Consider the following 22,984-nt stretch of genomic DNA (forward strand, 5'->3'; position numbering starts at 1 on the left):
ATGAAAATAATAAAATTAATATTCTTAACAATGATGCTGACCCCAGAAACTTTAATCTTGAGCAGGCCTTTGATTTTATGTAGAACTTCTAGATTATAAACTGTGAGGTAAGGTGTCTCAAGCACCTAATTTGGGCTAGGGTTGGGAGCATATTATATACTCAAAAATTATTTGGGAAATAAGTAAATAGCTTAATATTTGAATTAATCTTAAAGGATTTTCTTTTTCCAAGTTGCTCGTCCTAATATTGATTACAAATTATTTTGCTCATCCTAATACTGATTACAATAATAGTAATGGCTAACATGTACTGATTAATTACATTGTGCCAGTTCCTCTGATTCTCATTTCATATATATAATCTTTACCATAATTCTATAAGTAGATATAATTCTTATTACTATTTTATAAACATGGGAACAACTGGAGTTAACTGGGCAAATTAACCTCTTCGGTATCTTCAAACTGAATGTTTATAGGGGTTGGACTTGAATCAAAGTTGTCTAATGCCCCATTATATATATTATACAGTTATATATATTATAATATATGTTATGTATATTATATATAACTAAATATAATTATATATATATATGAATTTTCAGAAAAAACAGTACCTTCTATATTCCTGGTTCTTTGATACAGACATTCATGTTCTAATGTTTTTGCTATTAGTAGGCCTCTTCGGATTCTCAGTAGGTGCACATGACTTAGGTGTCATCAATTACAATTAAAGTTTAAGTTGTCTTGAAAAAATAACTTAGAATATGCCTTCAGAGGCTACAGTAATCAAAACAGGATGGTACTAGTACAAAGACCAACACATCGACCAATGGAACAGAATAGACAACCCAGAAATAAGGCACTTCACCTACAACCATCTGATCTTCCACAAAGCTCACAAAAACAAACAATGGGGAAAGAATCTATTCAATAAATGGTGCTGGCACAACTGGCTAGCTATATTCAGAAGATTAAAACTGGACCCTTTCTTTACACTACATAAAAATATCAACTCAAGATTGATGAAAGACTCTAATATAAAACCCAAAACTATAAAAACCCTGGAAGACAACCTAGGAAATACCATGCTGGATGCAGAAACTGGCAAAGATTTTATGACAAAGATCCCAAAGCCACTGCAACAAAGGTGAAAATTGACAAATGGGACCTAATTAAACTAAAGAACTTCTGCAAAGCAAAGTAAACTATTAACAGAACAAACAGACCATCTATAGAATATGAGAAAATATTTGCCAACCATGCATCGAACAAAGGTAGAATATCCAGAATCTTTAAGGAACTTAAATTTATAAGTAAAAAACAACCCATTAAAAAGTGGGCAAAGGACATGAACTGACAATTTTCAAAAGAAGATATATATGTGACCAACAAGAATATGAAAACATGCTCAACATCACTGATCATTAGAGAAATGCAGATCAAAACCACAATGAGATCCCATCTTACAACAGTCAGAATGACTATTATTAAAAAGTCAAAAAATAACAGATGCTGGAAGGTTGTGGAGAAAAGGGAACACACATACATTGCTGATGAGCATGTAAATTAGTTCAACCATTGTGGAAAACAGTAATGATTTCTCAAATAACTTGAAACAGAATTAGCATTCACCCCAGCAATCCCATTTTTGAGTATATATCCAAAAGAATATAAATCACTGTACCATAAAGACACATGGGCGTATATATTCATTGCAGCACCATTCACAATAGCAGACATGAAATCAACCTAAATTCCCATCAATGGTAGACTGAATAAATAAAATGTGAAACATATACACTATGAAATACTGTACAGTCATAAAGAAGAAGATCATATCCTTATCAATAACATGGATGGAGTTGGAGGCTTCTATAGTAAGTAAAATAACACAGGAACAGGAAACCAAATACTCCATGTTCTCACTTGTAAGTGGGAGCTAAACAAGAACACGTGGACACAAAGAGGGGAACAACAGGCACCAAGACCTACTTGAGAGTGGAGTCTTGGAGGAGGGAGAGGATCAGAAAAATACCTTTTGGGTACTGTGTTTATTCTTGGGTGATGAAATAATCTGTACACCAGTCCCCTGTGACAAGCAGTTTACCTGTATAACAAACCTGCACGTGTACCCCTGAACCTAACATAGAAGTTATAATAATAATAAAAAAAGAATGCCTTAAGAGTTCATGTAAGAGTAAGGGAGATAGAATGCAAGTGAAAATTACGAGGAAATATTGAGATGGCCAAGAGATACAGTGTTTTCTCTATAGTAGAGAAAGAAAATACAGTAAATTTGAGAAAGATGGCAGAAACAATGGACAAACAACTAACAGATATATCCTGCAGAGCCAATTAAAAACTGAAATAAAAAATCCGGATCAGATGATATTTATAATTGAAAACAGACTATGGACAGGAAATAAGATGAATAAAAAGGGATATTAGAAATATCATAAGGATAAACATAATTTAAATATGTTAAAATACATCTATAATTTTAAAAATACATATAGAAAAAAATCCATGTATCGGGTTAATGGGCTTTATTAATTTAGATTGCTCTCTTTGTACATATCTTTGCCAGAAATGTGAAGCAAAAAGGAAAATAAAAGTTGATTGCTATTCTGCTGGAGTGGAGCTGAATGGATGTGGGAAATCAGAGAATTTTTGTACTGATTATGGTTTTTTGCAGGAAGGGGAATCATATGAATATTTTCTTCTCAGTTTGAACACTGTTTCATTTCACAGAAATTAGCAGATAAGAGACTTTGAACTAGAGTACACCTACTGATTTGTTCTGATGTCAGTCAGTTGTTAGAATGTATTTACTATGCTTTTCAAAATCAAAAGAAAATATCATAATCATTCAGCCACATAAATAGTGGAAGCTTTTCCTTGGAATAAACAGATCTTTTGATCTTGAAGCTTTATACCTTTCCCATTTAAGTTATAAAAATATATAATCTTTACAGAAAAGGTATGGACTGTTTCCTTTTAGAATTTTACCCTTGTCTCAAAAATAAACTATAATTAGAAAAGCTGTCTGTTAATAACTAATTACTTCCCCCTGCTATCATACCAATTATAAAGACTCATTTTAAGAAAGGAAGCTTTATAGTTAAGGTAAACTTAGGTAGGTGATAATCATTCCTCCCCCAACCCTTACTTTCCACCCTCTCCCAGTCCACTACCATGTTCTGCACAGCTAACTTCTGGTGGATAATGTGTAAAGAAAAACTGTTTTCAGAAATCACTTTAGTTAGCAATGACTGCCATGAAGTGATATATGGCAATGAATATTTTAAAGACTCAGAGATATATTATTTAATAATTATATCAAAGTAATAAGGTCATATCAAGTAGCATTTTTATTTTTATTTTTTATTTTTATTTTTTTAATTTTTTTATTTTTTGAGACAGAGTTTCCCTCTGTCGCCCAGGCTGAAGTGCAGTGGCATGATCTGGGCTCACTGCAACCTCCTTAATTCTCCTGCCTCAGCCTCCTGAGTAGCTGGGATTACAGGCGCCTGCCACTATGCTTGGCTAATTTTTGTATTTTTAATAGAGACGGGATTTCACTGTGTTCACCAGGCTGGTCTCAACAGGCTGGTCTCAAACTCCTGCCCTCAGGTGATCCTCCCACATCGGCCTCCCAAAGTGCTGGAATTACAGGCATGAGCCACCGGGCCTGGCCTGAAATACCATTTTTAGATTAGACATTTAAAAACAGAAAAAAAAAAAATTATGTATGAGTTAATAGCCTTCATTAATTCAGACTGCTGCTTTTGTACATATCTTTGCCAGAAATGTGAAGCGAAAAGGAAAATAAAATGTTGATTGCTGTTCTGCTGGATTAATAGCAAATTATAATAGAACCGATTACATCAGTTATATACTACTACTATATTTGTTAAGTACTTTTTTGGCTTTTGAATAAAATCATACTCTACTTTGCTCACTTTTTAAATTATTATTATTATTATTATTATTATACTTTAAGTTCTAGGGTACATGTGCATAACGTGCAGGTTTGTTACATATGTATACTTGTGCCATGTTGCTGTGCTGCACCCATCAACTCATCAGCACCCATCAACTCGTCATTTACATCAGGTATAACTCCCAATGCAATCCCTCCCCCCTCCCCCCGCCCCCCTCCCCATGATAGGACCCAGTGTGTGATGTTCCCCTTCCCGAGTCCAAGTGATCTCATTGTTCAGTTCCCACCTATGAGTGAGAACATGCGGTGTTTGGTTTTCTGTTCTTGTGATAGTTTGCTAAGAATGATGGTTTCCAGCTGCATCCATGTCCCTACAAAGGACACAAACTCATCCTTTTTGATGGCTGCATAGTATTCCATGGTGTATATGTGCCACATTTTCTTAATCCAGTCTGTCACTGATGGACATTTGGGTTGATTCCAAGTCTTTGCTATTGTGAATAGTGCCGCAATAAACATACGTGTGCATGTGTCTTTATAGCAGCATGATTTATAATCCTTTGGGTATATACCCAGTAATGGGATGGCTGGGTCATATGGTACATCTAGTTCTAGATCCTTGAGGAATCGCCATACTGTTTTCCATAATGGTTGAACTAGTTTACAATCCCACCAACAGTGTAAAAGTGTTCCTATTTCTCCACATCCTCTCCAGCACCTGTTGTTTCCTGACTTTTTAATGATCTCCATTCCAACTGGTGTGAGATGGTACCTCATTGTGGTTTTGATTTGCATTTCTCTGATGGCCAGTGATGATGCTTGCTCACTTTTAACAGGGAAAGTATTTTCTTCATGTTGATTTGATTTTGGAATCTGATTTTTTGTTAAATCTCAATCATGATTTTTTAAAATTTCCAACTTTTATTTTTAAATTCAGGGGCACATGTGCAGGATGTACAGGTTTGTTACATAGGTAAATGTGTTCCATGGTGGTTTGCTGCACAGATCACCCCATCACCTATGTAATAAGCCCAGCATCCATTAGCTGTTCTTCCTGATGCACTCCCTCTTCCCACCCCCTAGCCTCAGATAGGCCCTGGTGTGTTTTGTTTGCCACCATGTGTCTATGTGTTCTCATCCTTCAGCTCCCACTTATAAATGAGAACACATGGTATTTGGTTTTCTGTTCTGCATTAGTTTGCTAAAGATAATGGCCTCCAGCTCCATCCGTATTCCTGCACAGGACATGATCTCATTCTTTTTTATGGCTGCATAATATTCTATGGTGTATATATACCACATTTTCTTTATCCAGTCTATTGTTGATGGACATTTAGATTGATTCCATGTTGTTCTGCTGTGAACATATGTCTGTATGTATATTTATAATAGAACAGTTTATATTCCTTTGGGTATATACCCTATAATGAGATTGCTGGATTGAATGGAATTTCTGCCCTCTAGGTCTTAGAGGAATTGTCACACTGTCTTCCACAATGGTTGAACTAATTTACATTCTCGCCAACAGTGTATAAGTGATCCTTTTTCTCCACACCTCGTCAGCATCTGTTGTTATTTTACTTTTTAATAATGGCCATTCTTATTGGTGGGAGATGGTATCTCATTGTGTTTTTGATTTGCATTTCTTTAATGATCAATGATGTTGAGCTTTTTTTCATGTTTGTTGGCCACGTGTATGTTTTCTTTTGAAAATGTCGTGCTCACTTCGGCAGCACATATACTAAAATTGGAACGATACAGAGAAGATTAGCATGGCCCCTGCGCAAGGATGACACGCAAATTCGTGAAGCGTTCCATATTTTTTCAGCAATATTCTATCTTCTGTAGCCTCTTCTGCTGATACCCAGGCAAACAGGGTCTGGAGTGAACCTCAAGCAATCTCCAACAGACCTACAGCTGAGGGTCCTGACTGTTAGAAGGAAAACTAACAAACAGAAAGGACACCCACACCAAAACCCCATCAGTAAGTCACCAGCATCAAAGACCAAAGGCAGATAAAACCACAAAGATGGGGAAAAACCAGGGCAGAAAAGCTGGAAATTCAAAAAATCAGAGCACATCTCCCACCCCAAAGGAATGCAGCTCATCGCCAGCAACAGATCAAAGCTGGACAGAGAATGACTTCGATGAGTTGAGAGAAGAAGGCTTCAGTCGATCAAACTTCTCAGACCTAAAGGAGGAACTACGTACCCAGTGCAAAGAAACTAAAAATCTTGAAAAAAGAACGGAAGAATGGATAACTAGAATAACCAATGCAGAGAAGGCCATAAACGAACGGACAGAGATAAAAACCATGACACGAGAGATACGTGACAAATGCACAAGCTTCAGTAACCGACTTGATCAACTGGAAGAAAGAGTATCAATGATTGAAGATCAAATAAATGAAATGAAACGAGAAGAGAAGTCTAGAGAAAAAAAAAGGAAAAAGAAATGAACAAAGCCTCCAAGAAATATGGGATTATGTGAAAAGACCAAATTTATGTCTGATTGGTGTGCCTGAAAGTGAGGGAGAAAATGGAACCAAGTTGGAAAACACTCTTCAGAATATCATCCAAGAGAACTTCCCCAACCTAGTAAGGCAGGCCAACATTCAAATTCAGGAAATACAAAGAACGCCACAAAGATGCTCCTCGAGAAGAGCAACTCCAAGACACATAATTGTCAGATTCACCAAAGTTGAAATGAAGGAAAAACTGTTAAGGGCAGTCAGAGAGAAAGGTTGGGTTACCCACAAAGGGAAGCCCATCAGACTAAGAGCAGATCTCTCAGCAGAAACTCTACAAGCCAGAAGAGAGTGGGGGCTGATATTCAACATTCTTAAAGAAAATAATTTTCAACAGAGAATTTCAAATCCAGCCAAACTAAGTTTCATAAGTGAAGGAGAAATAAAATTCTTTACAGACAAGCAAATGCTTAGAGATTTTGTCACCACCAGGCCTGCCCTACAAGAGATCCTAAAGGAAGTACTAAATATGGAAAAGAACGACTGGTACCAGCCATTGCAAAAACATGCCAAAATGTAAAGACCATTGATGCTAGGAAGAAACTGCATCAACTAACGAGAAAAATAACCAGTTAATATCACAATGACAGGATCAAGTTCACACATATCAATATTAACCTTAAATGTAAATGGACTAAATGGTCCAATTGAAAGACACAGACTGGCAAATTGGATAAAGAGTCAAGACCCATCAGGTTGCTGTACCCAGGAGACCCATCTCACATGCAGACACACACATAGTCTCAAAATAAAGGGATGGAGGAAGATCTACCAAGCAAATGGAGAACAAAAAAAAGCAGGGATTGCAATACTAGTCTCTGATAAAACAGACTTTAAACCATCAAAGATCAAAAGAGACAAAGAAGGCCATTACATAATGGTAAAGGGATCAATTCAACAGGAAGAGCTAACTATCCTAAATATATATGCGCCCAATACAGGAGCACCCAGATTCATAAAGCAAGTCCTTAGAGACTTATAAAGAGACTTAGACTCCCATACAATAACAATGGGAGACTTCAACACCCTACTGTCAACATTAGACAGATCAACGAGACAGAAAGTTAACAAGGATATCCAGGAATTGAACTCAACTCTGCACCAAGCAGACCTAATAGACATCTACAGAACTCTCCACGTCAAATCAACAGAATATACATTCTTCTCAGCACCACATCACACTTATTCCAAAATTGACCACATAGTTGGAAGTAAAGCACTCCTCAGCAAATGTACAAGAGCAGAAATTATAACAAACTGTCTCTCAGACCACAGTGCAATCAAACTAGAACTCAGGACTAAGAAACTCAATGAAAACCACTCAACTACATGGAAACTGAACAACCTGCTCCTGAATGACTACTGAGTACATAACGAAATGAAGGCGGAAATAAAGATGTTCTTTGAAACCAATGAGAACGAAGATACAACATACCATAATCTCTGGAACACATTTAAAGCAGTGTGTAGAGGGAAATTTATAGCACTAAATGCCTACAAGAGAAAGCTGGAAAGATCTAAAATTGACACCCTAACATCACAGTTAAAAGAACTGGAGAAGCAAGAGCAAACACATTCAAAAGCTAGCAGAAGGCAAGAAATAACTAAGATCAGAGCAGAACTGAAGGAGATAGAGACACAAAAAGCCCTCCAAAAAATCAATGAATCCAGGAGCTGGTTTTTTGAAAAGATCAACAAAATTGATAGACAGCTAGTAAGACTAATAAAGAAGAAAAGAGAGAAGAATCAAATAGATGCCATAAAAAATGATAAAGGGGATATCACCACTGACTCCACAGAAATACAAACTACCATCAGAGAATACTATAAACACCTCTATGCAAATAAACTAGAAAAACTAGAAGAAATGGATAATTTCCTGGACACTTACACTCTCCCAAGACTAAACCAGGAAGAAGTTGAATCACTGAATAGACCATTATCAGGCTCTGAAATTGAGGCAAAAATTAATAGCCTACCAACCAAAAGAAGTCCAGGACCAGATGGATTCACAGCTGAATTCTACCAGAGGTACAAGGAGGAGCTGGTACCATTCCTTCTGAAACTATTCCAATCAATAGAAAAAGAGGGAATCCTCCCTAACTCATTTTATGAGGCCAACATCATCCTGATACCAAAGCCTGGCAGAGACACAACAAAAAAAGAGAATTTTAGACCAATATCCCGGATGAACGTCGATGCAAAAATCCTCAATAAAATACTGGGAAACCGGATTCAACAACACATCAAAAAGCTTATCCACCATGATCAAGTAGGCTTCATCCCTGGGATGCAAGGCTGGTTCAACATTCACAAATCAATAAACATAATCCAGCATATAAACAGAACCAAAGACAAGAACCACATGATTATCTCAATAGAGCAGAAAAGGCTTTTGACAAAATTCAACAGCCCTTCATGCTAAAAACGCTCAATAAATTCGGTATTGATGGAACGTACCTCAAAATAATAAGAGCTATTTATGACAAACCCACAGCCAATATCATACTGAATGGGCAAAAACTGGAAGCATTCCTCTTGAAAACTGGCACAAGACAGGGATGCCCACTCTCACCACTCCTATTCAACATAGTGTTGGAAGTTCTGGCTAGGGCAATCATGCAAGAGAAAGAAATCAAGGGTATTCAGTTAGGAAAAGAAGAAGTCAAATTGTCCCTGTTTGCAGATGACATGATTGTATATTTAGAAAACCCCATCATCTCAGCCCAAAATCTCCTTAAGCTGATAAGCAACTTCAGCAAAGTCTCAGGATACAAATTAATATGCAAAAATCACAAGCATTCTTGTACACCAGTAACAGACAAACAGAGAGCCAAATCATGAATGAACTTCCATTCACAATTGCTTCAAAGAGAATAAAATACCTAGAATCCAACTTACAAGGGATGTAAAGGACCTCTTCAAGGAGAACTACAAACCACTGCTCAGTGAAATCAAAGAGGACACAAACAAATGGAAGAACATACCATGCTCATGGATACGAAGAATCAATACTATGAAAATGGCCATACTGCCCAAGGTAATTTGTAGATTCAATGCCATCCCCATCAAGGTACCAATGAATTTCTTCACAGAATTGGAAAAAACTGCTTTAAAGTTCATATGGAACCAAAAAAGAGCCCGCATCTCCAAGACAATCCTAAATCAAAAGAACAATGCTGGAGGCATCACGCTACCTGACTTCAAACTATACTACAAGGCTACAGTAATCAAAACAGCATGGTACTGGTACCAAAACAGAGATATAGACCAATGGAACAGAACAGATCCCTCAGAAATAATACCACACATCTACAGCCATATGATCTTTGACAAACCCGAGAAAAACAAGAAATGGGGAAAGGATTCCCTATTTAATAAATGGTGCTGGGAAAACTGGCTAGGCATAAGTAGAAAGCTGAAACTAGATCCTTTCCTTATTCCTTGTACAAAAATTAATGCTACATGGATTAGAGACTTAAATGTTAGACCTAATCCCATAAAAACCCTAGAAGAAAACGTAGGTAATACCATTGAGGACATAGGCATGGGCAAGGACTTCATGTCTAAAACAGCAAAAGCAACAGCAACAAAAGCCAAAATTGACAAATGGGATCTAATTAAACTAAAGAGCTTCTGGACAGCAAAAGAAACTACCATCAGAGTGAACAGGCAACCTACAGAATGGAAGAAAATTTTTGCAATCTACTCATCTGACAAAGGGCTAATATCCAGAACCTACAAAGAACTCAAACAAATTTACAAAAAACAAACAACCCCATCCAAAAGTGGGCAAAGGATATGAACGGACATTTCTCAAAAGAAGACATGCACACAGCCAACAGATACATGAAAAAATGCTCGTCATCACTGGCCATCAGAGAAATGCAAATCAAAACCACAATGTGATACCATCTTACACCAGTTAGAATGACAATCATTAAAAAGTCAGGAAACAACAGGTGCTGGAGAGGATGTGGAGAAATAGGAACACTTTTACACTGTTGGTGGGATTGTAAACTGGTTCAACCATTGTGGAAAACAGTATGGCAATTCCTCAAGGATCTAGAACTAGAAATACCGTATGACCCAGCCATCTCATTACTGGGTATATACCCAAAGGATTATAAATCATGCTGCTATTAAGACACATGCACATGTATGTTTATTGTGGCACTATTCGCAATAGCAAAGACTTGGAATCAACCCAAATGTCCATCAGTGACAGACTGGATTAAGAAAATATGGCATATATACACCATGGAATACTATGCAGCCATCAAAAAGGATGAGTTCGTGTCCTTTGTAGGGTCATGGATGCAGCTGGAAACCATTATTCTCAGCAAACTATCGCAAGAACAGAAAACCAAACACTGCATGTTCTCACTCATAGGTGGGAATTGAACAATAAGATCACTTAGATTCTGGAAGGGGAACATCACACCCCGGGGCCTATTATCGGGAGGGGGGAGAGGGAGGGATGGCATTGAGAGTTATACCTGATGTAAATGATGAGTTGATGGGTGCTGACGAGTTGATGGGTGCAGCACAGCAACATGGCACAAGTATACATATGTAACAAACCTGCACGTTATGCACATGTACCCTAGAACTTAAAGTATAATAGAAAAAAAGAAAAGAAAAAAAAAAAAAAGAAAATGTCTGTTCATGTCCTTTGTGCACTTTTTGATGATGTTGTTTTTGGCTTGTAAATTTGCTTAAGTTCCTCATAGAGGTTAGATATTAGGCTTTTGTCAGATGGCTAGATTACAAAAATTTTCTCCCATTCTGTAGGCTGTCTGTTTATTTTGTTGATAATTTATTTTTTTGTGGAGAAACTCTTTAGTTTAATTAGATCCCATTTGTCAATTTTTGCTTTTGTTGCAATTGCTTTGGCATCTTTGTCATGGATTCTTGGCCTGTGCCTATGTCCTGAATGGTATTGCCTGGGTTTTCTCCTAGGGGTTTTATAGTTTTGGGTTTGTATTCAAATCTTTAATCCATCTTGAGTTGATTTTTATATATGGTGTAAGGTCCATTTTCAATTTTCTGCATATGACTAGCCAGTTCTCCCAGCACTGTTTATTAAATAGGGAATCCTTTCCCCATTGTTCGTTTTTGTCAGGTTTGTCAAAGATCGGATAGCTATATGTGTGCAGTCTTATTTCTGGTGTCTGTTCTTGTACCAGTACCATGCTGTTTTGGTTACTTTAGCTGTGTAGTATAGTTTGGCATCGGGTAGCGTGAAGCCTCCAGCTTTTTTTTTCTTTTTGCTTAGGATTGTCTTGGCTATTCGGGCTCTTTTTTGGTTCCATATGAATTTTAAAATTCTTTTTTCTAATTCTGTGAGGAATGTCAATGGTAGTTTAATGAAAATAGCATTGAATCTATAAATTGCTTTAGGCAGGATGACCATTTTCACGATATTGATTCTTCCTATCTGTGAGCATGGAATGTTTTTCCATTTGTTTGTGTCATCTCTGATTTATTTTAGCAGTGCTTTATAGTTCTCCTTGAAGAGGTCCTTCATTTCCCTTGTTGGCTGTATTTCTAAGTATTTTATTCTTTTTGTGGCTGTTGTGAATGGGAGTTCATTCATGATTAGGTTGTATGCCTGTTGTTGGTGTATAGGAATGCTAGCAATTTTTGCACATTGATTTTGTATCCTGAAACTTTGCTAAAGTTGCTTATCAGATTAAGAAGCTTTTGGGCTGAGATGATGGAGTTTTCTAGATATAGGATCATGTTACCTGCGCATGAAGATAGTTTGACTTCCTCTCTTCCTATTCTAATACCTTTATTTCTTTCTCTTGCCTGTCAATCATGATTTTTTTCAAATCGTTGTGCACCATTGATAGGAGACATTGCTTTTCTAAAGCAAAAATCACTAAGGGTTTCAGATACCTCAAGTTGCATGTGATTTTAATCTAAATCATATTAAAAAAATAATGTTCTGGGGTTGAAGTATGTATGATTTCAATACATTAAAGTTTATTTACATGAGATGAATATACAATTTATTGGTGTTTTTTCTTTTCTAAAGATTTAACTGGATTTGAGGGAAATACAGGCTGCAATGGTGAGAATAGTTAGAAGTGAGTACTCTTTTCCACTTTCAATAATCACTTTTAAATATGGTCCTGATGGATTTAAGGTTGTATTTGTTTGAAACAAAATCCACATATACAACTAGAAAGAGATAGTTCCTGAATTTTGGTTACGAGTCCAGGTTTGAAAAGTTAGCCATTTGCTTCAAAAGAATGTGAAGTTTTAAAATAATTTCATATTTGAGGCAAACTTTTATCTTTCTGGAGTCTGTAATACTAGAGACTAGTAAAAGTTAGAATTTTGGAAGCAGATTACTTAATTCAGGCTTCGTTTTAATGGAGAATTCTGTCTTCCTTTTTTTTCTCATTTATTTCATTTTATGAATAACCCTTGACAGTTCTTTGGGTCTATTGGTCTATGTTTGCATGGTTTTCATGACTGTGTGCGTGCCATGTGCTCACATACACATCAGCACAAATAGCAGATGAGTCAGAAATTTAGTCCGTATCACTATTTATTGGTGATTTTCTTATTACTTTAAATTAAAACACATATCTTCCCCATTGTTTAGATAATAGATACTATTTCTAGTTACTATATAAAAATCACAAAACTAATTAGAGAAACACAATGAAAATTCCCACATTTGCGCATGTTTTTTCCAGTGCTTGTATATGAATAAGTTAAAAACCAGTTACAATCATAGTGCATATGTAAGTAGACATTGTAATTTTAAAAAATAGTGTCATAATATCTCTTACCTTAAGGTAAGCCTTTTCTCAATATGGGGTATTTAAAAGAGTGTCCAGTGGAGAAATTACTAGTTCAAAGTATATGATATTTTTGAGAAAATAGGTCAAAAATCTTATTTTTAATAAATGCTATTTCTTTCCAAAAATGTTTTTACCAATTTATATTTCCATCTGCAAAGAAAGAAAGGACCCATTTATCCCGTCTTTGCTAAAATATAATTTTGTTACAAATACTGTTTAATTTTAATTTATAGTCCTTTAATATGCACAATTATTAATTAAATTAATTAGAAGTTTTGCGAGATGATAGGGGAAATGTTGCTTTGTTTACAGGTTGGATTTTCATGTGCTTGTACACATAATGATAATCTCTGCTTACCTGTTACATCTTGCAATACATTTTTCCTTTTCTCCTATATCTGTGGCAGATTTTCTTATTTTATAGCTTCTCTGTGTTTTCTATTAATGGATTATACGCTCCATTATATTAGTTGCTTTATATTGATTAACAAATTATCATCTTTAGCAATGTTATATGACAAGTTTGCTTTGCTAATAAGAATATGAATTTTAAGTCCATGGGGACTTGATACTTTTACTTTACTGTTAATTAATTGGTGAGTATTCAATATTTGGAATATTTAGTTGTTTATGTAATTGTTTACTTCTTTCCTCTAATTGCCTGTCTTTTAAGGCACTTAACTTATGATTAATAACTTTACCAGGAAGTTTGCAGGAAAAAAAACCAAAGCTGCTAATCAAATTATGAAGTACGTTCATATAAGCTTTAATGAGTTGTTTTGTTTTTTTTCCCCAGAGGGAGAAGATGACTATTTCACCTATTAATACTTTATTATCTAGTTTAAGAAAAGAGTGCATTTATTCCATGGATAAGGTGTAATAAAAAATCAATCATTAAAATATAGGAGCAGACAAATATAACTTTGTTTACATTTTTGCAATTTTAGTATGCTTCTAGAGTACCCTGTAAAGCCCCTTCTTCATCTCTCCTTTGTGCTACTAGGGGTTCTTTTGTGTCTAGGGTTCTGTGCTTTTGTTTGACTTTATTTCACCTTCTATCCCCCATTAATTGTCAACCAGACTAGTCGGAGTGACTCTGACATAATTTTACAAGATAATATAATATTATTCCTCATTATTTTCTATAACTAAATGTCCCTGTTTTGAAATAGAAGCCTACATAAGAAATAACCACATTATTCTACACATTTCAAAGAAAGAACACTTGTAATACATTCCTTACATATTTTGTCATGAAGAATTCAGAAGCCTTAAGGCCAACTAGGAAGCTGAGGTTTAGATTTTCTAATGGTTTGATGTCTCAGTGGAAACGTTTATTTTCTTTTTAATCAGGAGATTTATGGCAGAAGATAGCCAGCTAGCTGACAGATGTCTACTGGGAACCGTCTAAATGCTCTAGTGTTGTTTTAAATCTCTAGTTTTATATCTACTTGAACATTCTGAATTTTTCCCTTCCCCTCTTGGCGACTATTAATGAACAAGCTTGAACCATTGGTTTGCCATGTTATAAGATGAATACTGAGCAGTCATTAAATGCTATATCAAATGAACCACGAGAAATTTTTAGGTTGATGAATACGATTTTAAAAATCACTTAATTTCATTATGTTTTTGAGGCTCATATATTCCTTTTTAAAAGCTTTCTTTATGAGGACTTCTTAATTTCATTATATTTTAATAATTATCTATTCCTTTTAAAGCCCCACTATGATATATTGTAGGTTTTGACAGCCATAGCATCTTCATAGAGTGAATATCCCTAAATTCAAGCATGGCTGAAGGGAGCTCTGTGCAACAAATTGCCTTGATATGCAAGGCATCTGCCTTATAAAAATGTTACTGCTTTCTAAACATTCTCTGTTAATTTAGCTCCACCCTTATTTCACTCACTCTATGGCCAAGTATTGTTTGTCACTTCATTCTCTCAACATTAGTAGTTATGTATAAAAACTATCTGTTAAGAGTTTTACATATTGGAATTACTCCATATATTTCATACATCATTTTCTTATCCCTAATCCACTGCTCTTGTCTATCTCCCCTCCTGGATCCTAAGACAGAAGGCAGGAATTGTGTCTTGTTGTCTGTTTTATTTCATTCTCATATTTCTTTTTATTTAATTCAAGAGAAAAGTTGAAAATACATCACAGAACCTGCCTATCAGATATGGTGAGGTCGAGTGGGCCACAGCACTGGCATCACCCAGGTTGTTAGACATGTGCTATCTCTGGGCTTATCCCAGCCCTACTCTATTGAAATCTGCATTTTATTTTATTTTTCTTTCCAACATTTATTTTAGGTTTACGGGGGCAGGTGGAGGTTTGTTACATGGGTAAATTACATGTTGTGGAGGTTTGGTGTGCAGATTATTTCATCACCCAGGTAATGAGAATAGTACCCAAAAGGTAGTTTTTCAGTTCTTAACCTCCTCATACCCTCCACCTTCAAGTAGGCCCTTGTGTCTATTTTTTCTCCTTTATGTCTATGTGTACTCAGTGTTTAGCTTACACTTATAAGTGACAACATGCTGTATTTGGTTTTTCTGTTCCTGTGTTAATTCTCTTAGGACAATGGTCTCCAGCTCCATCCATGTTGCTGCAAAAGACACGGTTTCATTTTTTTATGGCTGTATAATATTCCATGGTGTGTATGTAGCACATTTTATTTATTTAGTCTACCAGTGATGGGCATCTAGGTTGATTGCATGCCATTGCTATTGTGAGTAGTGCTGCAATGGACATACACATATATATATATATCTTAAGAGTAAAATGATTTATATTCCTTTGGGTATATACCTACTAAAGAAATTGCTATGTCAAATGGTAGTTCTGTTTTAAACTCCTTGAGAAATCTTCAAAATGTTTTCCCCATTGGCAGAACTAATTTACATTCTCATTAGCAGTGTATAAATGTTCCCTTTTCTCTGCAACTTCACCAGCATCTGTTATTTTTGAATTGTTAATAGCCATTCTGACTGGTGTAAGGTGGTATCTCATTGTGGTTTTGATTTGCATTTCTCTAATTATTAGTGATGTTTATCATTTTTTCTTATGTTTGTGGGTCATATGCGTGCCTTCTTTTGAGAAGTGTCTGTTCATGTCCTTTGTCCACTTTTTAATGGGGTTTGTTTTTTGCTTGTTTATTTAAGTTCCTTATAGATTCTGAATATTAGACTTCTGATGGATGTGTAGTTTGTAGATATATTCTTCATTTCTGAGGGTTGTGAAGGTTGTCTGTTTGTTGTCTGCTTTGCAGAGGCTCTTTAATTAAGCCCCACTTGGCAATTTTTGTTTTTGTTGCAATTGCTTTTGGCATCTTCATCATGAAATCTTTGCCAGGACCTATGTCCAGAGTAGTATTTCCTAGGTTATCTTCTAGAGTTTTTATAGTTTTAGGTTTTGCATTTAAGTCTATAGTCTATCTTGAGTTGACTTTTACATATGGTGAGAGGAATTTCAATTTTCTGCATATGCCTAGCCAGTTATCTCAGCATCATTTATTGAATAGGAAGTCCATTCCTCATTGCTAGTTTTTTTGATGTTGTTGAAGATCAGATGACTATAAGTGTATGGCTTTATTCCTGGGTTCTTTCTTCTGTTCCACTGGTCTATGTCTGTTTTCGTACCAGTAAGTACCACGCTGTTTTGGTTACTGTAGTCTTGTGGTATAGTTTGAAGTCAGGTAGTGTGATTCCTCTGGCTTTGTTTTTCTTGCTTAGTATTGCTTTGGCTATCTGGGCTCTTATTTGGTTCCATATGAACTTTAGAATAGGTTTTTTTTTCTAATTCTGTGATGAATGTCCTTGGTGGTTTGATGGGATTGGTATTGAATCTGTAAATGGCTTTGGGCAGTATGGCCATTTTATCAGTATTGATTCTTCCATATTCATGAGCATAGACTGTTTAACCATTGTATCATCTCTAATTTCTTTCAGCAGTGTTTTGTAATTCTCAATGTAGAGATATTTCATTGCCCTGGGTAGCTGTATTGCTGTATTCCTAAGTGTGTGTGTGTGTGTGTGTGTGTGTGTGTGTGTGTGTCGTGAATGGGATTGCCTCTTTGATTTAGATCTCAGCTCTGACATTATTGGTGTGTAAAAGTGCTACTGATTTTTGTACATTGATTTTGTATGCTGAAGCTTTGCTGAAGTTGTTCATCAGACCTAGTAGCCTTTTAGCAGAGACTGTAGGGTTTTCTAGTATAAAATCCTATTGTCCACAAACAGAGATAGTTTTATTTCCTCTCTTTCTATTTGGATAGTTTTTTTCTCTCTCTTACTTGATTATTCTCACTAGGACTCCCAGTATGATGCTGAATATGAGTAGTGAGAGTGGGCTTCCTTGTCTTCTTCTAGAACTTAAGGAGAACGTTTCCAACTTTTGCCTATTCAGCGTGATGTTGGCTGTGGTTTTGTCATAGGTGGCTCTTATTTTAAGGTGCATTCATTTCATGCCTAGTTTGTTGAAGGTTTTAAACATGAAGGCATATTGAATTTTATTGAAAGCCTTTTTTGTGTCTATCAAGATGATCATGTGGTTTTTATTTTTTGTTCTGTTTATGTGTTGAAGCACATTTATTGATTCACGTATATTGAACCAACCTTGCATCCTAGGGATAAAACCTACTTGATCACAGTGCATTAACTTTTCGATGTGCTGCTGGATTCAGTTTGCTAGTATGTTGCTTTTACCTCTATGAAGATTTTTACATCTATGGTCATCATGGATATTGGCCTGATGTTTTCTCCTTTCATTGTGTTTGTTTTTAGGTTTTGGTATGATGATGATACTGGCCTCACAGAGTAAGTTAGGGAGGATTTCTTCCTCTTCAATTTTTGGGAAGAGATTCAGTAAGATTGGCACCAGTTCTTTATAGGTCTGGTAGAATTTGACTGTTAGTCCCTCTTATCCAGGGCTTTATTTGATTGGTAGGTTTTTTATTACTTATTCAATTTTGGAACTCACCCGGGAATTTAACCATTTTTTCTGTTTTCTAGTTTGTGTTAATAGAGGTGTTTACAATAGTGTCTGAGGGTTTTTTGTATTTCTGTGCATTCAGTGACAATGTCTCCTTTGTCACTTATGATTGTGTTTCATTTTCTATCCCTTTTTATTATTCTAATTAGTTTATTAATCTTATTTATTTTTTCGAAGAACCAACTTTTGGCTTCATTGATCTTTTCTATGGTTTTTCACATCTAAATTTAGTTTAGTTTAGCTCTGTTTCTGGTTATTTCCTTCCTTCTGCTTGCTTTGAAGTCAATTTGCCCTTGTTTTACTCATTCTTTTAGGAGTGATGTTATGTTGTTAATTTGAGATCTTTTAAACTTTTTCATGTGTTCTATAAACTTTCTTCTTAATACTGCTTTAACTGTGTCCCAGAGATTCTGGCATGTTACATCTTTGTTTTTCGTAGTTTCAAAGAATTTCTTGATTTCTACCTCAATTTCATTGTTTGCCCAAAAGTCATTCAAGAGCAGGTTAATTTCCATGTAACTGTATGCTTTTGACAGATCTTCTTTTTTTTTTTTTTTTTTTTCTTCTTTTTTTTGAGACGGAGTCTGGCTCTTGTCAACCAGCCTCGAGTGCAATGGCACAATCTTGGCTCGCTGCAACCTCTGCTTCCTGGGTTCAAGTGATTCTTCTGCCTCAGCCTTCCCAGTAGCTGAGATTACAGGGTCCTGCCACCATGCCTGACTAATTTTTGTATTTTTAGTAGAGATGGGGTTTCACCATGTTGGCCAGGCTGGTCTCAAACTCCTGACCTCAGGTGATCCTCCCACGCTGGCTTGCCAAAATGCTGGGATTACAGGCATGAGCCACTGTGCCCAGCCCAATTGATGTCTATTTTTATTGCTCTGTGTTTTGAGAGTGTGGCTGGTGTGATTTCAGCTTTTAAAAAATTTGTTTATAATTGCTTTATGGGTGAACATGTGATTGATTTTAGAGTATTTGCCATGTGCAGATGAAAAGGATATATCTTCTGTTTTTAAGGGGTGAAGAGTTCTGTATATGTCTGTTAGGTACATTTGGTCAAATGTTGAGTTCAGGTCCTGAATTTCTTCGTTAGTTTTCTGCCTAAATGATCTGTCTAATACTGTTGGTTGCATGTTGAAGTCTCCCATTGTTATTGTGTGGTTATCTAAGTCTCTTTGTAGGTTCCTAAGAAGAGAATTTCTGTGTCCCAGTGTTGGTAGCAAATATAATGTCCTTCTTTTGTCTTTTTTGATCTTTGTTACTTTAAAGTCTGTTTTGTCTGAAATTAGAATAGCAGCTCAATATTTTTTTGGCTTTCCATTTGCTTGGTAGATCATTGTCCATACCTTTACTTTGAGCCTATGGTTATCATTGCATGTGAGATGAGTCTCCTGAAGTCAGCATATGATTGAGTCTTGCTTCTTTATCCAAATCTTCACTTTGTACCTGTTAAGTGGGATGTTTATCCTGTTAAGTGGGAATGTTTAGCCTCTTTATGTTTAAGGTAAGTACTGATATGTGTAGATTTGATCCTGTCATCATGTTGTTATAGTAGCTTAGCTTGTTGTTATATAAACTTGATCATGGTAGGTATTTTATAGTGTCAGTGGGCTATTTATTTAAGTGGGTTTGTGTGTGTGGGTGTGTGTGTCGAGTAATGGTCTTTCATTTTCATGTTTAGCACTCCCTTAAAGACCTCTTGTAAGGTGGGTCTGGTGATGACAAATTCCATGAGCTTGTCTGAAAAGGATTTTATTTTTCTTTCTCTTATGAAGCTTCATTTGGCTGGATAGGAAATTCTTAGTTGGACTTTCTTTTCTTTAAGAATGCTGAATATAGGTCCCACAATCTCTTCTGGCTTACTGAAAGGTCCATTATTAACCTGATGGTGTTCCATTTGTAGGTGACCTGCCCCTCCTCTATAGTTGCCTTTAACATTTTTTTTGTGTGTGTTGACCTTGGAGAATCTGATGACTTGGGGATGGTCATCTTTTATAGTATCTCAGAGGATTTTTCTGAATTTATCTTTAGTGCCTTAGCACGGTGTTGGCACTTATGTGGGCACTAAATTGTATCTGTAGGATAAATGAAAGGAATATTTTAGTTTTTGTAATTAAGGGGGTTGTTTTATTCTTAAAGTAATACATGCTTATAGTAAAAATTCAAGCTTACAGAAGACTGCAAATTCTGTTGTTCAGAGATTACCAAGTATAGTGAGTGTATCTTTCTAGAAATTTTCTGGAAATATGAAAATTTACACAGACACACATACATATTTCCTGCTTTTTCTGTGTGTGATGATTTCAGGTCTGTGAAGGGTCTGGAATTTGATTTCACCTCACATAAAAGCTAAAAGTTAGCTTGTTATTATTTCATGGATTTTGGCAGAATAGACTTCTGTATTAGAGCAAAGGACATTTTTTACTCATGGCACAGGAAGTACATGAGCCATCAGATGTCACCTGTCAATGCAGTTTGTCACATGTTGGTCTTTTCACACATGCTTGCGTATAGGGATATCCATTCTATGAAGATGGTATGACTATAGAAGTACAATATGTATTTGTGTGAGTTCCACTTGCTTCCTGTGTTTGTCCCACATGGGACAAACAGTAGCCATTTTTTCTCACCTCCTTTTTCAATATTCCTTACTGCAAACACAATTATGAAAAGTGGCCTGGAGTGTTTGGGGCTTTGCATTGTTGGCATCCCCAGTAAGAAGTATTAGGAATTTATGAGAGTGGAGGAATGTCTCTCAATGATATCCACTCTTGATCTTCCATAATGTTGGCTTCTGGTGAATTTTCATGTGAGTATGGCACTCCATTGAACACCCTAAATAATGTGACAGTGGCTGGGGTCAGATTCACTTAGTTTTTCCTCATACAGTATTTACATAAGGCTATTATGAACAGAACTTCTAACAACAGGATTAGGCCAACCTGGAGTTTTGACTTTACTCATGTTTCCCCATGGTCCTGTACACAGTCACTGTAAATAAGTCTAAGAGGATATCAATAGGTTTTATTCTATAAAGCCAAACTGTAGTAGTCTAAGAACAATGTATTATCCAGCACAACTGATACAAGGGAGTTTACATATAACTGCTTATCTTTGTTCACCGTTGCAATAGATGATTTAATAGAATCTGAATTTCCATGGAGAGATAGTCCATGGCTCACTCTGCCCATGTACAAACATATAGCCCAAAGGGATACAAGTCTGTCCCATCAGAATTTTTTATTAAACTTTATTTGGATCATCATTACGTTGGTCTGATTAAGCATGTGCCATGTCACTGAAGAGTTGTAGCCTGGATTGTATACATGGCATAAGCCAAAGTGCTCAGATATCAGGAGAAGCAAGTGAATTTCTATCAGCCAGATAGAAAAAATGTTATGCAAGTTCTTGTGTTTGTTTAGGTGGGAGGAAGGGTATCTTTTTGGGAGCAGCCATTTATGGCATCAGGCACAGCAGAGCAGTTTAGGACTGGCCATGCCCACATGAGTTTTTCTGTTTCATAGCACTTGGAAGAGATGACAAATGGAACAGCAGGCTGGATTGTCAGCCACAGATGCTACTTCACTCAGGCAGGCCATATGATTATTTTGCCAGGCTCTGATTCTGGAGCTGGGTGACAAACACAGCGTTAATTAACCCATCCTCTTCCCCACAGCTCTTGGTGTACAAGCCATTTCTTCCCCAGATGTCAGAATTATTGCTTTCTCCACAGCCATGAAATTTTGTGTGCCCTATTTCAGTATAACTTTGCTTTTCTTCTCTCCAGTCCTCTATTAATCTAACCCAGAGCTTTCATATGAAAGTGTTAAATGCAAGCGGAACAGAGACATTTTTACAAAATATATAGAGACCCATTATACCTCCCATGTTTGCCCACATAGGCCATGGTAGAGGGATTCAGTTAGCAGTAATGTTAGCCATCTGTGTTTGCAGTTTCTGCATTCACAGATTCAAGTAACCTTGGATTGAAAATATTTGCAAAAGAACACAGTAAAAGTAGAAACACAACAATAAAATCACAGATAAAAACAATTTAGCATAACAACTATTTACATGGCACTTACATTGTATTAGGTGTTATGAATAATCTAGAAATGACTTAAGGACTACAGGAATATGTGCATAGGTTATATAAAAATACTATACCATTTTATGTAATAGACTTGAGTATTGAGTTTGGAAAATCTAATACCTTGACTATCATTATATTATTAGGTGGCCTTTGCAACAAACGGCACAACATTGCCAGACTGTAGATGGGTCTGGAAACCAGCAAATATGACCCAGTTTAGTTTCATGGTCCATAGTGGTATGGCTGGAAGTGACTGATTGGCCTGAAACAGCAGCCCTGTAACCTGAAACCAGGTAGGATGGTGATGTAGGCACCTTTATCAAAGAGAGCCATAAATATTCTTATTCCTGCCATCCCGTCTTAGTGTTGACCAATACTTGTGTTTCAGGCCAAGGATAGGATTTACAATTTATTTTAAATGTGATAGAAGCTGTTGATCAATAATGAGCAGAACAGGGAAGATAACTAATTAAATTAAATTAATTTTTTTTTTTTTTGAGACAGAATCTTACTCTGTCGCCCAGGCTGGAGTGCAGTGGCATGATCTCGGCTCACTGCAACCTGCACCTACAACGTGCAACCTGCACGTTCAAGCGA

The 22,984-nt window shown here is 36.2% G+C and overlaps 1 protein-coding gene and 1 non-coding gene across 8 annotated transcripts in view; both read left to right on the plus strand.

The window, feature by feature from the left end:
• The window catches only part of GALNT13 (polypeptide N-acetylgalactosaminyltransferase 13), a 590,308-nt gene that overhangs the window by 44,024 nt on the left and 523,300 nt on the right, over positions 1-22,984 (plus strand). The window contains exon 1 of one of the 7 annotated variants that reach the window (XM_031651264.1): positions 12,229-12,568. The exons of 5 other annotated variants lie outside the window; for them this stretch is intronic. The gene's annotated coding sequence lies outside the window, so the exon portion shown is untranslated. Of the gene's footprint in view, positions 1-12,228; positions 12,569-19,659; positions 22,681-22,984 lie in introns of those variants that run through there. One more of the 7 variants, XM_031651265.1, reaches the window with a different exon arrangement.
• LOC116269360 lies at positions 5,664-5,770 on the plus strand. The gene has a single exon (XR_004176822.1). It is a non-coding gene; the product is annotated as a U6 spliceosomal RNA (small nuclear RNA).

Source organism: Papio anubis, chromosome 10 (assembly GCF_008728515.1).
Source record: "Papio anubis isolate 15944 chromosome 10, Panubis1.0, whole genome shotgun sequence".
Taxonomy (NCBI): Eukaryota; Metazoa; Chordata; class Mammalia; order Primates; family Cercopithecidae; genus Papio; species Papio anubis.